This window comes from Neocloeon triangulifer, unplaced genomic scaffold, assembly GCF_031216515.1.
Source record: "Neocloeon triangulifer isolate White Clay Creek 2 clone unplaced genomic scaffold, ASM3121651v1 ptg000012l, whole genome shotgun sequence".
NCBI lineage: Eukaryota > Metazoa > Arthropoda > Insecta > Ephemeroptera > Baetidae > Neocloeon > Neocloeon triangulifer.
This window is the reverse complement of record NW_026775554.1, coordinates 17,396,381-17,410,756: the sequence shown is the minus strand read 5'-3', so window position 1 is coordinate 17,410,756 and position 14,376 is coordinate 17,396,381. Positions and strand designations below refer to the sequence as shown.

The 14,376-nt window shown below is 34.0% G+C and overlaps 2 protein-coding genes across 3 annotated transcripts in view; one reads left to right on the top strand and one right to left on the bottom strand.

Moving 5' to 3' along the window:
* Positions 1-14,376, top strand: part of LOC132198439 (protein VAC14 homolog) — a 145,766-nt gene that overhangs the window by 40,911 nt on the left and 90,479 nt on the right. The window lies entirely within an intron of this gene.
* The window catches only part of LOC132198438 (rap1 GTPase-activating protein 1), a 225,295-nt gene that overhangs the window by 143,135 nt on the left and 67,784 nt on the right, over positions 1-14,376 (bottom strand). The gene's annotated exons all lie outside the window — the stretch shown is intronic.

Sequence of the window (14,376 nt, the reverse complement as noted above, 5' to 3'; positions counted from 1 at the left end):
ATTGTCAATATGAGTTACCAAAATATTTATGGAAATATGATAAAAATTATAATTAAAGAAAAAAAAATTCATCCATATTTGTTATGTCAGGCAAAAAGCTATATTTGCCTGATTTCTTGTGATTCGTTTGAAAGTTTCTTCTTTTGTAAAAGTATAATAGGAGTAAACTTTCTTTCTTTCAAGGAGTTCTTTAATTTTCAGTCGAACTAGCAATAATTTCATTTTATCAAACATTCAAATCTCCATGTCTCATAATATAACATAACAAATTACGGCTGCAATAAAACTGTCATAATTCAGGGAAATTCCATTAAATATAATTTCATCAGTTTAATACCATAATCGACCTTGTCCAGAAAATTGCCACACATTAATTTTTTTCTTTGCAAACATTGTCTTTGCTATCTGCAAAATTTATCTTCGCAAATCATGCTCGGCTCGGCCAAAACATAAACAACATTCCACCTGACCTTCCCTGAAGAAATAAGAGATATAATTTCATCTGTCAGGTTTCGGAACACGCCCGACTGCATCGATATAGCCTTCCCTAATTTCTGCAGCTCTCGTCTCAAAAGCTTTTACTTTCACACCTCGCAATCAGCTGCATTTTCTTCATCGATCTGACACGTGCACTATCTCGGCCCTTTGTTCCAATCAGGATCACTTCATCATTCTTCTTTGCATTAATAATAAAATCGAACGCTCTCCCTGATAAATGAGCGCCGAGGTGCAGCCTCTGACTTCGCGGTTTCGCAATTCAAACACGCTCGTATTTCACATTCAGCAGCGGTTTTATATAATAAATTCATTCCCAGGCGTTTCACAATAAGTCACTTCGCACCACAATATTATTTATTGATTAAGATATCACGCGTGTCATCCATCATTTGTACGTATTTATTCTCGCGCGGCGGGCGACACGCGGTGAGAGGTCGAAGGTCGCTTTCAAAATCACGTGCCGATTTATGAAAAGGATTTGCCATTACGAGCACAATGAGCCATTTGGATAAATCCAAAGTCGCAGGTCATGAGCGGGCGTGATGTTTTAATACAAAACTCCCTGTGCGGAATGCAGAACGATTTTTCACGCAGATATGAAAGCAAATTTTATCTGGATGGGACGTCGGATCAATATGACCTGCTTTTGTGAATGAATTGGCAGCATCAGTTTTTTAGTAGGGAGCGCCTGATGTCTTTTTTTTAAATAAATAAATAAATTCATCTATTTAACATGTCGCAAGGCATCCTAATTAAAAGTCATTCTAAATTTTCAAAAAAAAAAAAAAATTCTGATTCCGAATTCTGATAGTTCAAATTAAAATAAAATTTCCCAAAGGAAACAGGAAACCCAAGTTAATTATTTGAAACATTTCAATTATAACAGCTAATTGGGGATTTTGATTTGTTTATGTTTTTTTTTTAGAAAAAGTTTTATAAAACGTTTTCATTTCCTGTAAAAACATAACAGTTTATTTAATTTTATTACACAACAAATTTTATAAAATATTTTATTTATATAAAAGTAAAAATAAATAACAAAAGAAAGTGAACAGATATAAAAATTGTTAATAATAATAGAGTAAATAAAATTTTAACTAGTTAAAACAATTAGATAAAGAAATATAAAAAAATAAATCCAACAACTTTTTACTCCGAAATCGGACATTTTGAATTTATTTATCGTCAGAGAACAATATACAATGATTTTCAAAACGATTTCAACGTGAATTACTGATTTAACTAATTATAAGGTTTCCTTATAAATTGAACAAAATTTTGCTTTGAAAAACACAAAAATAGTGATTTTTTTTTATTTTCTTGATTTTCACAATTTATAATTGGTGCCACTGCCAATTTTTGTTAATTATGATTCAAAAAATATAAAACACCAACATTTTTTCATATAAGCCCAGTCAAATGAAGTTGCTGCTGATAATTATTTTTCACCTTTTTCCCAATTAATGTTGTCATATTTTGAGATGCACTCTTTCAATAAAAACAAATTGGTGTGCAAGAAAAACAACATCTTATTTTTATGTCTAGTTGCAATTTTCTAAGGCGTTTTACCAAACTGATTGGACCATGAAAGGAGATAAAAATATTTCAATAATTTGTTTTGCTGTTTTAAAGAGAGTCTATTGCCAACCATTAATTTTTGAATATTAATCTGATAGCTGTGTGGCCGGCAGAAATCGGCAAGATACATATATCACAGCCGAGTCATGCTCCAATTTCGATCGGAATGCGGCCTAGATTTGTGCAAAGCAAGGATTTTGTAAAAAGTTGCTGCTCCTTTGCGATAATGATATTCGAAATAAATCTGCCAGTGTGACGAAATTCTCGACACGCGGCAATAAAATATTATTTCAAACGGCTCGCCTCTGCTCTGGCATTTTTCCGTCATATCGACGAACGAACAATAATTTCTAATAACAATTTGCCAGCGTTCAGCAGCGGCAGCCAGACAATGAGTTGAGGGCTGTGGTGCGCGCGTTGTTATATTTATGGTTCTTGTTAAAATGTGTGTGCCGCCGCGCTTTCAACGCCGGGGTTATTGGGTCCATAGCTCATTCTGACATCTCGTACCACACCCATCAACTATATATTGGAGTTTTCGCTCGGAAAGCAGCAAACTGTTGCGCGCGTCTCGTAAATAGGTATCGCTTGATTGTCGCAAATTCTGATATTTTTAATCCAACTGAGGCTCAAGAAAAATTAAAAAAGCAACACGAATTAAAACAAATAAAAGAGTAAATTTCAGATTTATTTACAATAAATTCAAAATGTATTTTTTAAATCTGTGAAAATATTATCAAATTAATTAATTAAAATATTTCAGGTTTTTGGGGATTTGTAAACAATTTAAAATCTATTTTTTTTTAATTCATTAAATTTTAACAACTTAAATTAGCCTCAACACTTTTTTTTAAACTGTTTACTTCATGATGCAAATATGTGCCTATAAATGAACAGATTTGGTAAAGAATCAACAGTTATTATTATTCCCAGCTATTGTATTGTTATTATGTAATGTCATTTATTTATTTTCGTATGAAATTCGTGAAAAAAGAGTTATTCTTTAGTTAGAAAATTAGCTAAAATTACCATTATCGGTATAATGTTTTTATATTTTGTTTATAACGCGCGCAACGTATATCTTTTATAAATATTTTTAATTATTTTTAAGAGACATTGTGATTGGTATTTTTTTGTACTCGCCCATCATCCGTTTGCGACTTCACATCGTGCGCTGAAAAGATTTGCTGGTGGTACTCACCTGTAACAAAAGAGAAGCAAAATTACAATAGGTAGGAGCAGGGAGAGAAAAAGTGAAACTGAAAATAATCTCGCTTCTGGCTGAAGAGCGATCGACAACAAAAGAGGAAAGTGGCTCTCAAGGAAGAATTAGTGTCGGCGCGGAGGCGTCGGCCGCACTTGAAACCAATTATTTGCACACCTCTGACAGTCCGACTCTGCCAGAGACGGACGTTCGAGAGCGCAAAAGCCATTTGGCCTTAATCAATCTCAATAAATCGCCGCCCAGGTGGATGCGAATTTCTCGCAACTTGCAAACTTTCAACGGCTAATGGCTGCCAAGAAATTCAGGCAGATAATTGGAGTTTGTAACTAATCTGCGTCTGCCAGACTGCGAGGAGGAGGCGAGAGAGGGCGTCAATTGTGTGTCATCTGGATATTTTGCAGGCGAAAATTTTATCTCGGCAACGGTGCGCGTGAGTGCCATTAATTTTATCTGATTTGATGGTGCCACCATTGCGCCAGATGGTTCGTAAAATGAAAAAAAACGAAATGAATTAAAAAAACAAACCATTTTTATTATAACTTCATATAATAAAATTTAATTTTCTGTAGACATGTGAGATTATATTTTAATAATTATCAATTTCTAAAATTAAAAATTTATGATATTATATGGTAATAAATTTCGTTGTAATAGTGTAGTCTTTATCTAGAATTGAAAACTAATAAGCATCTTTTATTGTTGATTAAAATTAGAGTTTATATTAAATGTGATGAAAAAATTTAATAAATAAAAATTCATCCCGGCTTTTAAGTCACTTTTTCAGTTCAACTAGATTATTAAATCGATGGTCGATAGCATTCAATCTCTATATTAAAAGTTGAAACTAATTATAAATTGAAATATGAGTATAAGTAAAGCAACAAAATAAGCCTAACTGTAAATTTGTTGGAGAATTATGAATGACAGCTTAATTGCATGAATTTTGATTTATTTAATTTTAGAAGAAAAGGAAAAGATTTCAATAAAGGGTAGCTGTAATAAAAATAGTAAAAGACAATAAATTTTGCAAAACATCTTTTCTTAGCAAACATAATAAAGCTGATAATCAGGGTTTGGATTTCTTCATAAAAATTTCAGTTAAATATAAAAACTATGCACCATGGACACATTAATGTCATATGTACACATACATAATAAAAAGAAAATTACTCTAATTGAATTTAGTATATGACTTTTGAAGTGCTTTTTGTTCCATTTTCAGATTGTTTTTATGGGGACCGAAAGAGCCGCGCATTGACAGTTGAATCAAAGCGGAAAAACGGCCTTTAGTGACTTAACATTTATCTCAAGTTGCATTCTTGATTAACGTCAAACACGATGTGCCAATCGGAGCGGAAAAATGTCTTTTGACTCGCTGCACTAACTCGGAACGACGGCCAGGCGGAAATGAAAGAAAGAATAAGAAGTGTGTATGCAAATTCCTCGAGAGAGTGCATTTTTCGAGTGCGCGCGGACCTTTTTTCTTTTGTTTTTCATTACACAACCCGCCGTGCAAGATGCAGTTTTGTGCAGTGAAAATGACTCTCACTCTCTCAAGGGGTGGTACATTGTGACGAAAAAAAATATTCGAATAAAAATGCCCCACATATTTTTATATATGTGAATATTTTTTATTCGAATAACGTCTGGTTTTGTTTTTCTCTCGGCGCACAATTAAGCCGAGGCGGTCCTCCTTTTTTTTGTCTTCTAATTTCGTCATTAAGAATTTTCTCATGTGCCACAGCCGCTTGGCATTAGGGAAAGAAAAAATCGGATATGGGAATAAGAGAGTGAAATAATAAAGATCAACCAGTTGAACGGCGTTCATTATTTAATTTTATTAGAGCGTCGCCCCCTGACTGCTTTTTTTCTGTTTTGAATCAGCGCGGCGACAAATTTGCTTCCGTGGCCAAATTTATGTGTTTCTAAATAGTTTGGGGTGGCGCGTTTTTCTTTCAGTTTATCGTGTTTGCAGTAAAAAAAATAAAAATTAAAGTCGGTAATGTGCTTGCGGTGTTAGTTAGGGAGCCAAACAGCTGTGGGATCCGCACATTAAAAATAATGGGCTTCAGAGGTTTTCTGAATGCAATCAATAAATTTTTTACTTTGTTAACGTTACAGAACCTTAACGCAAAATTTATTTTAAATTATAAGAATTTTTATTCATGTCGCTTTTCAAAATCATTTTTATTTGAAGGGAAATATTTTTTTAAATTTATAACTAAATAAGTAAATTGAACTTTTTTTTAATGTGGTCATTACAATTCTAAGACGATAAAAATATGAAAACAAAGAATTATGATTCTCATTTGTATCACAACGTATTTGTAATATTTTTCCAAATTGAATATTTACAAATTATTTTCCTTCTAATAATTATTGAAATCGTTAAGTATCTCTACAATCTGCAATATAAATATTGTAGCATAAGAATTACAACTAACAGGGTTTAGACTCGCTCTAAATATTTCAGCTTGCTTAGTTTAAGCGTTTAATAGATTCACGGTATTTTGCATTAACCAGAAACAGGCATTCATCCGACCAAATCCGCAAATACGCTCCGATTTCCACGCACAATTCCAGATTTGCCGCACGCAAACACTCGGCGCTCAGATAATTTATTCCGATAATTCTGAACGACCCCTGATCGCAGCCACTGGTATATTATATTTATTCTTCAAAGTCGCCGCACAATGCGGCACTGAATTTGAAAAGGGGTGGCAAAAGCGGGAGGGTAGTCTGTCGGCATTGAGTACAGAGGAGACTATTTATTTTCACGTTCATGTGAGCGGACAATACTGAAGCGCAATGGGAATTAATGTGTTGGGTTTGTGAATGGAGCAAATCTACTTTTGTGCGGATTTGAATTCAGAAATCACGTCCGCAGAATTATCACCAAAATCGCAATGAGATGCAGACATAGTTTGTGAGACTCAAAAGTTTATATTGACGGGGGATTCGGCAACAATGGGCGTCTGGCGCGATTGATATGCTAATAAAGAGACCTAGCAATATGTCAAGTTATATATTATTATTAAAAAATAAAATAATATCTTACTATAAAAATCATTATAAATTACGTTCTTTAAATATTTTTGGTATTAAATTAATAATTTCGTTAAAACAGGGAATAAAGCCTGAATTTATATTGGTATTTTGTATTTATATTGTATTTTTATATTTTTAACTATAAAAAACAAAAGTTGCAAAATTATTCTTAATTTTTCCAATTATAATCAATTCTTGAAATTTATAAATTTTTTATTTAAACGGTAAACAGACACCACTCTTTACTTGTTGTAAATGAAATTTGAATATGACTGCCATCATCATGTTTAAAAATTGAATTATTCAATCATATAAATTAACCCGAAACTTAAATCAAATTTTCTTCTTCCTTGATTTGTTTTCCTCTGAAAAAAATTTCCATTCTTTTATTTCTTAAAATGAAAAGACCTCCTTAAAAGAATTGTTGAACTAAATTAATTGTAAGATTTAAAAAAAGAACAATGTTTCAATCAAATTATTTTTAATGCCGTTTGTTTTCCTTTTGCTTTACATGGATTTACTCAAGTGCCATGACTATTTCCGATTATCTCCGCTTGCAAAATTTTCTCAAGCTACTGCGAAATGCTTTTGCGCGCTTGAGAAGAAGATGGATCTTCAGAGAGGCGGAAGATGAAAAAGCAACTGCCGCGCAAAAAGCTTTTGCCGCCGCGGGCCAACTGGTGCGAAAGGATTTGCTAAAAGTGCCTTCACCTTATCCCGACAACGTTATAGCGAGGAAAAGTTTACACACTCTCGATAATGCATGTTTACCTCAAAATACCGAGGAATGAAAAGTTGTTGGTATATGTTTTCATTTCTACATAATAATTAATAACAGAATACGCAAGGGAGAAAAAAAAACATGTGCAATAAAATACAAAATAATTCTCAAAATTAATTTGGCTTAAAAGTATTTCTGCCAAGTTCTCCTTCCATTATCTGAGTAAGTAAAGATTTTAACGGAAATTCTACATCGCAGTATAGATTTTCTTACTTCCAATAAAAAAAGTGCACCGCCGGCGATAAAAGCACTGAGGATTACTCGATGTCAGCAACAGATCGCTCTAAGGGTGTGTGTATAGGCGCTTTATTTAATGCCAGTCTCTATCGTGTGTGCTGCTAATGGTGAGCACACGACGCTCCCTCGGCTTCTTCGAAGTCGAACAGGCTGTCGACGAAAGCTTTTGTTCAATTTTAATGTGAAAACGCGCGGCTAAGCAATGCCGAGGCGCTACTAATTCAAGCTAAAAGTTGTGAAGTTTGATGAGCGCCAGTTTTTAATTAGATGGGCCACGTCGACGCCTTATTTATTTCATCAAGTAATGAGAAAAGTTTGTTGAAGAGAAAAAAATTGCAAGGGAAAAGTCCTTAAAAGTATCGACCTGTTTTTATAATCTCATCAAATTGTTTTATTTTTTCAGAAAGTAGAGAAGTTTTTGTTCACTGATCATTTAATCAAATTTTAGGCTGAATTAGGAGGACTTAAAAAAAATAGCACAAATGTCCTATGAAAATTTTAATGCAACTAGTTATCCTTGGGTTTTGTGTTAAATTAATGAGATATTTTTTTGTATTTATTTAAATGCTTCAGTTTGTATAATATTCTGAATATCCTACAAAAAATTTTGAAACAGTGAGATTCAGAATAAATTAATATTATTATCAAACTAAAAGTTATATAAAATTATCCGCAAATGATTTCTGCAATAAAAATGGTTCTGATTACGAAAGAATGAAAATAAGGTCAAATAATAAAGTGTTTTTTTTTGCCCTAGTTATTTATTCATCACAGATTTTCCTCCATTTCTGTTGCATTGTTCAATCTATTTACGTAACAAGTTAACTTCAGCAGCTTTTCCATTTTTCCACGAACAAATCTCCCAGCCGAGAGCTCTTTTCTTTTTTATTCCATTGAATGGCCAGCGAATGTCCACCCACAGCAAAGTCCCTTCTATTCACGTGTCGCCCACAGAAAGGTGGAAATAACGGAATCGAGGTCAAGGACGAGAGTGCAAGGACGCGCGAGCGAAATCGGCTGGAAAGGCAACTACCGGCGAACGCCTGGCAAAGGCTCCGCACCCCATCTATCTGGTTGTGCCTCACTCATTTCGGAGAGCAGCTCGCGAAATCCGATTTCCCGAGGGCAACTCTCTTGTGGCAAGCATTAGTTTTTATTAACTCCGCTGCTTTTCGCTTTTCCCTCTCTCGAGAGACCGCGATTCGTGTAATAAACAGGAAAACAAGATTAACTCGCCGCAAAATATGATTTATGGTATTTTTTCTGCGAAATAAAAGGATTTTATTTCAATCTAAAACGGCGCAGTTTGACTTTTTGGACTCATCCATCTTCACGACTGCGAAGGGTTTCATCAATAAATGTCAATATTGCTCCGCGTCGGATCCTCACATTTTTTCTTTTGCGGTAACTTTTTTTGCCTTCGCCGAGCCAACACACTCGAGTCGAAAATTAAGTTTGCTTTTTGTCGCCAATGCGTGTTCCGTCGCTTCGAGTGGCTTCGCCATCAGTTGACGCACTTTTGAGTAAAGAAATAAGTAGGACGAACTTTGAAAATAGTGATTTCCAAGTGGCATCAACAACGCCAATACGAGGAAAAGGTGGCAAAAAATTAATCGAAATGGCAACTTGGCGCAAAAGCTTCCGGGAATTCATCACACGCCGAGCGATCGATGGACGACGTTCTCCTGCTCTACTTGCAAAAATAACCTGCTTTGTCCAGCAAAGCGAGGGGCAAGACTCAAAGTCGCCCCGATTAGCGCTAAAATTTCAAGCTCATTGGGCCGAAAATTTTTAATTTGCCCCACGCTGTCCGTTCACAGCATTTCCAGGTCAAACGCTTTGACGTACACGTAATAAATACTATCAATAGAAAATAAAACTATTTATGTCACCCTTCTTCTTTGATTGGACTAGATAACCAATTCGTTAAGTTCTTTTTTTTTACAATGGAATTAATTTTTAATTCATAGCAAAGTTCAAATATTTTTAAATAATATTTAAATATGACAAATAGAAAGATTTCAAAATTTTCATATTTTAATTTTAATATTTTCCGTGTATAAATAAATATAATCTTGATCTGAGATTAATACGTTCATTATAAACACAATTTATTCTCTTCTATTAAAATAAGTTCTTTTCTGTTGATGTAATAAGATTTAATTAAATCTGATACAATTACATTTATTTAGCTTTAATTAAAATTGGAGGTAACACTAAAAAATCTGCTACATTTCGATCTGCCCGGGTAGTTTCGCTCGCTTGCTCACTCATACGGGTTTTAGAATTGCCACCGTTAGGCAACCGTTTGGGCACTCGCGCCGAGCAGGTGGCCTAAGCAAATAAAAGCACAGAAATGGCAAAAGCAAACAACTTCTTTTTCGCAAGCTTGCTGCTTTTGAATGAAGGTGTTTTTAAAAGGTAATTAGAGGGCATAATGCCAGTGGAAAAAAACTGGTTTCCGAAAGAGAGTCATTATGAAGCGGGCACGCAAATGGACTCCCCGTAATGAATCCATCATTGATATTCTTTTCATTGATTTTTGTTTTTTATTTGGTGCCAAATCGAAACTTGATCTTGCTTTTCGCACGGCTCATCCAAATAAGCGTGGTGCTATTTTGATATACGTGCATACGCCTCTCTTTCTATTCAGCACGCACTTTTGCTCTCGTTTTGTCTCCTTTCAAAGATCTGTAGGTATGAAAGAAAAAGTCACACTCGGGGCACTGAAAGGCGCGACAGCTCTTGGCAGATGCTTTTATGCTAATCTTCATTATGTCAACCGAAGAGAGCATCTTATGCTGCGAAATCTGCGTGAAACAAGAGCGTTGAAGCATTTAAAATTTACAACTTCCCACTCGAGAGAATACGTTTGGTTTCATTTACGACTTGTTTATTGAGGTGCTTTAATATTTTATTAGTTCTATACTTTGTAATTTCAAAAGGTATTTATGATTTCATAATTAAGTGATATATTTAGAGTAGCTACTTTTCACGAAAAAGCCAAACTTCTTAATCCTATCTCTAATCCAATCTGTATTAAAGACCTCAGGCTCTGTTATTTATATGTTTGTTTACTATTTTATTTAAAACAACTAAATAAAAAGAAATAAATAAATATACAAATTTGAATAAATCTAACTATGTTAAAAATATGTAAATTATTTTTAATTTTAATTGAAAAAATATAATTGAATTATACCTAATTCAATTATCAACAATAAATAATATATATTTTTATAAAGACAACTAAAATTAATTGTCTTTCGCTTGAATTTAAGATAAAGTTTTCTTCAGAACACCACCGAAAGCAATAATATCTCATAAAAAAATTTCACAGTACTTGTCCGTTAAATGCATATTTTTTTTTTAAATATTCCATGAGCTGATATAGTTCTATCATCATTCAACTCTTCTTTTTTAAATAGTGTGGGTTTACCGCAGCGACCGAGTCTACTTTGATGTTGGGTGTATTAGCTGACAGACATCTGCTTGTTATTAAAAATTTTGGTTTTAACCGATAAGAATAAATAATAATAATAATTATTCCAAAGAAAAATAAAGTCATTAATATAATTTTCTAATAAAATCTAATTATAATCTAAAACAAAATCAATTTGCTCGCAAAATAAAGCGAGTATGTATCTCCTTGGCACCATTTTTGACAAGCGATTTCCTGTTTATCTAGCCAAGAGCAATATCAAACCCTCGAATCAGCGAAATACGAGCCGTCGTTTTTGACCATTGTGATGCAGATAAAGGTGTCATGCATGCACAAATTGCAAAAAGAGAATCGCCACGTGAAAGAGCAGATGCAGCAGAAAAGACCACAGTGATTGATGTGCGGCTTCGGCGATATGATGATTTATTTCTTCCACAAAGAGAAGTGTCGGTCAGCGTGGCAAATAATAATACAATAAAAAAACGGCACGACAAAACCCTGTTCAACCCTTTCATTGACGGGGCGTTTTATTAATATAAGTTAAACTTCCGCTCGGCATTTTTTTTCATTCAGCATGCACTAAACTTTCATTGTAGCACGTGGACGCGATCAATCATGCTGCAGAGTGAGCCGCGTCACGTTTTCTTTTTTTATACGTTTAAGAAAGGGCTCTCGAACCGCCGCCGGTTTTCCGATGAATAGAGAGGCGCGCCGATTTATTTTTATCGAACGACATAATGGAGGTGCGCAATACGACGAGCCGGAATTCGCCCCGAGGAATGAAGATGAGAGCGTTCTCGAAATTTTTATATACTTTCCATCCACATTTCGAACGCGTGCAGCAGAGAGAGAAAAATATTTTACAGCGTTCATTGGTGTCGATTGGAAATTAGTGGCTGAAAGGGACAACGGTTTCTGCTGTTGTAAAATATAATAAAAACAAAACTGACAGAGAGCGAAATTTTAACGGAGCGGCGAAATTTTGCTGAAGGCTACGAGGTCTGCTGTTCTGTTATTTTTTTTCATGTTTTGCAGAGTTGAGGAAAATGAAGCGTCTGTCTGTGGATGCCGTTTGCATTAAATTTTAACATAGATAAATTTTTTATCCTAAATTGATTTTATTTTATTTACAATTTTTTTAATGTTTTTATTCAATATGATAAATAATTTTAAATTATGTTAAGCTTTATTTGAATAACGTTTAAATTGCTTGAAATTTCTTATTATTTTGAACTTTCCACATCTTTGATTTTTACATGCAAATGAAAACTATAGTTTAAATAATTAAAAAAAGATTGATCTCAACTTCCTAATATAGAAATTTCATATTTACAAGTACTTCAACAGGAGATGAAGTTTTGCTATAACTTTTCAATTAAATGAAAGAGTTTAGAATTGATAATAATTAATTATTAATATGGTTTCATAATCTAATTAGCTCTAGACGCTCTGGAGACATGAGATAAAAAATGCCAAATTAGGCCAATATGGAGATGATTTCCTTCACCAGTTTCGTGCCTTTGTGATTTACCTCATTGCGTTTTTCGACGCCTCCATATCCTCTCACTCATGCAATTTCTAGCTCGTTTCCGGGGTGTAGTCGCTTTTTTCAAAGAGTCAAAGGACCACGCGATGGGTGCTATAGACTCTCATTTTCACGCACGTCTCTCACCAAGAGCAGTCACGAAGGCTACACGTTTGAATTTAATTGTTTGATTGCACCGCGCTAATTTATGGAAACACCTGTTGTCAAGCGCTGGATCATTTTGGCGGCGGGCAGTTTATAATAATCGATCGACGTCTGTCACCATCAATCATTTCAATCATGGTCGTTGCGGCAGCTGAATATCGACGTTTATAACGCAATCGGAATGCCATGATTGCAGTTTAATTGCCACGAATTAAATATTCATTTTCTGCTAAATTAAAAAATTAGTTTTTTTTTCTTTTTCAAAAAGCTTAAAGGTTTTCTTCAATAAAATCTGAATATTTTTTATACAAACTTGAATGGAATAATGTTGAAGAAGTTCTTGGAGAGAAATTAATAAGTAAATGAAGAATAAAATTTATCAAATTAATTTATTAGTACTAGAACTTAAGTCGATTAGAATTTTAATCATAGGGGAAAATAGAAAATTTGAGAGCAAACAAATTATTGAAATCTATGATATTTGAATGAAAATTTAGAGAACAATTTTTTAAGAAGAATGAAATTAAAAATGCAATTCTGTATTATATTTTTCATCAACGAAAAAACTAGAGCTATAGTTTCTCCATGAATATTCTCATCTAGTTCTAAATATAATATTTTTGAGCGCCACAACGCCAAAGGCTGATGACGAAACTCGGATTTGACGTCCACTCGGATGATAAACTAGCCGATGGCGCATCACAAAGGTTCTCTCCAAATTATCCGCTCCGGGACAACGCATGCACACTTTTACGCGTTAAACGTATTCAAACGAGACGAGACCAGATCGTTATCTTTGGCGGTCCAGGAATTGATGGCGATACTAATTTACGGTCAGCAGCTCCAATATCGGGGTCACAAAGAGCTGCACCACATTTTCAAGCGAGCATTATAACATTTTACACGGCAAACAATTAGAAACTATTAATTTTCACCTCTGTCGCTCCCAGAAGCGGCGGTAAATAAATAAACACACCATTATTTTTACAAACAGGTCATTATAGGATCAGCTCTCAGGTTAAACTTGAAAGAAACACCTGCTTAAGATTGATCATAAATCATTGTTTTCTTAAAATTTCTAATCTAAACAAAAATTATCCGTCCTTTCCTAGGAAAAATAACATTGTGTTTACTAATATTGAATCCATTAAAAATAAATTCTCAAAGATTTCTATAAATATAATTAAAAAAAAATTATCAAAATAATGCAAAATAAGAGGTGCACTAATATTTTGGCTCATTTGTGTTTCTATGTAAAATAACTAAAAAATACTGTTAACGTACCAAATTATAATTTGAAAGAAGCAAACTAACTTTTTTAGTGCAAAATAAAATTATGTTCTTTTTTTATAATTAATCTTATTAAAAAAGATAATTAAAACTAAATTTTACTTTTACTTCATTCAGTAAAAAATATTTTGATTTTGATTGCTTTCAATATTTATCAAAATTTCAATTAAATCCAACCCACATACAAAATTCAACCCAGTGAACTAATATACTATTCATTATCATTTTTCTTTGCCAAAGTGATACTTTTAGAAAGAGTTAACGCTCTCATTAAACGAGCGCTTTTCGCCATTCTGGAGGAGGCAATCTCGTTCGCAGCCGGAGATATTATGGCCACTGTGTGTCGGATCATTTGTTTCCAGCAACCCTTTTGTGCGTTCTGCTCCGGCTCTTGATGAGAAGGGGCTGCACAAGTGTGTAAACGTAAACCCCCGCGCTCAAAATGTTTTACGGCCGCAATAACCTGATGAAGCGCGCGCCAGCAAAATTACCACTGGCAGAGAGCAAAGAGCTAGTAGAACTTTACGCCCGCGTCATAACAAATCAAGATGCAGACGGCTGTAAAAACGCAGCACTTTCGCACCACC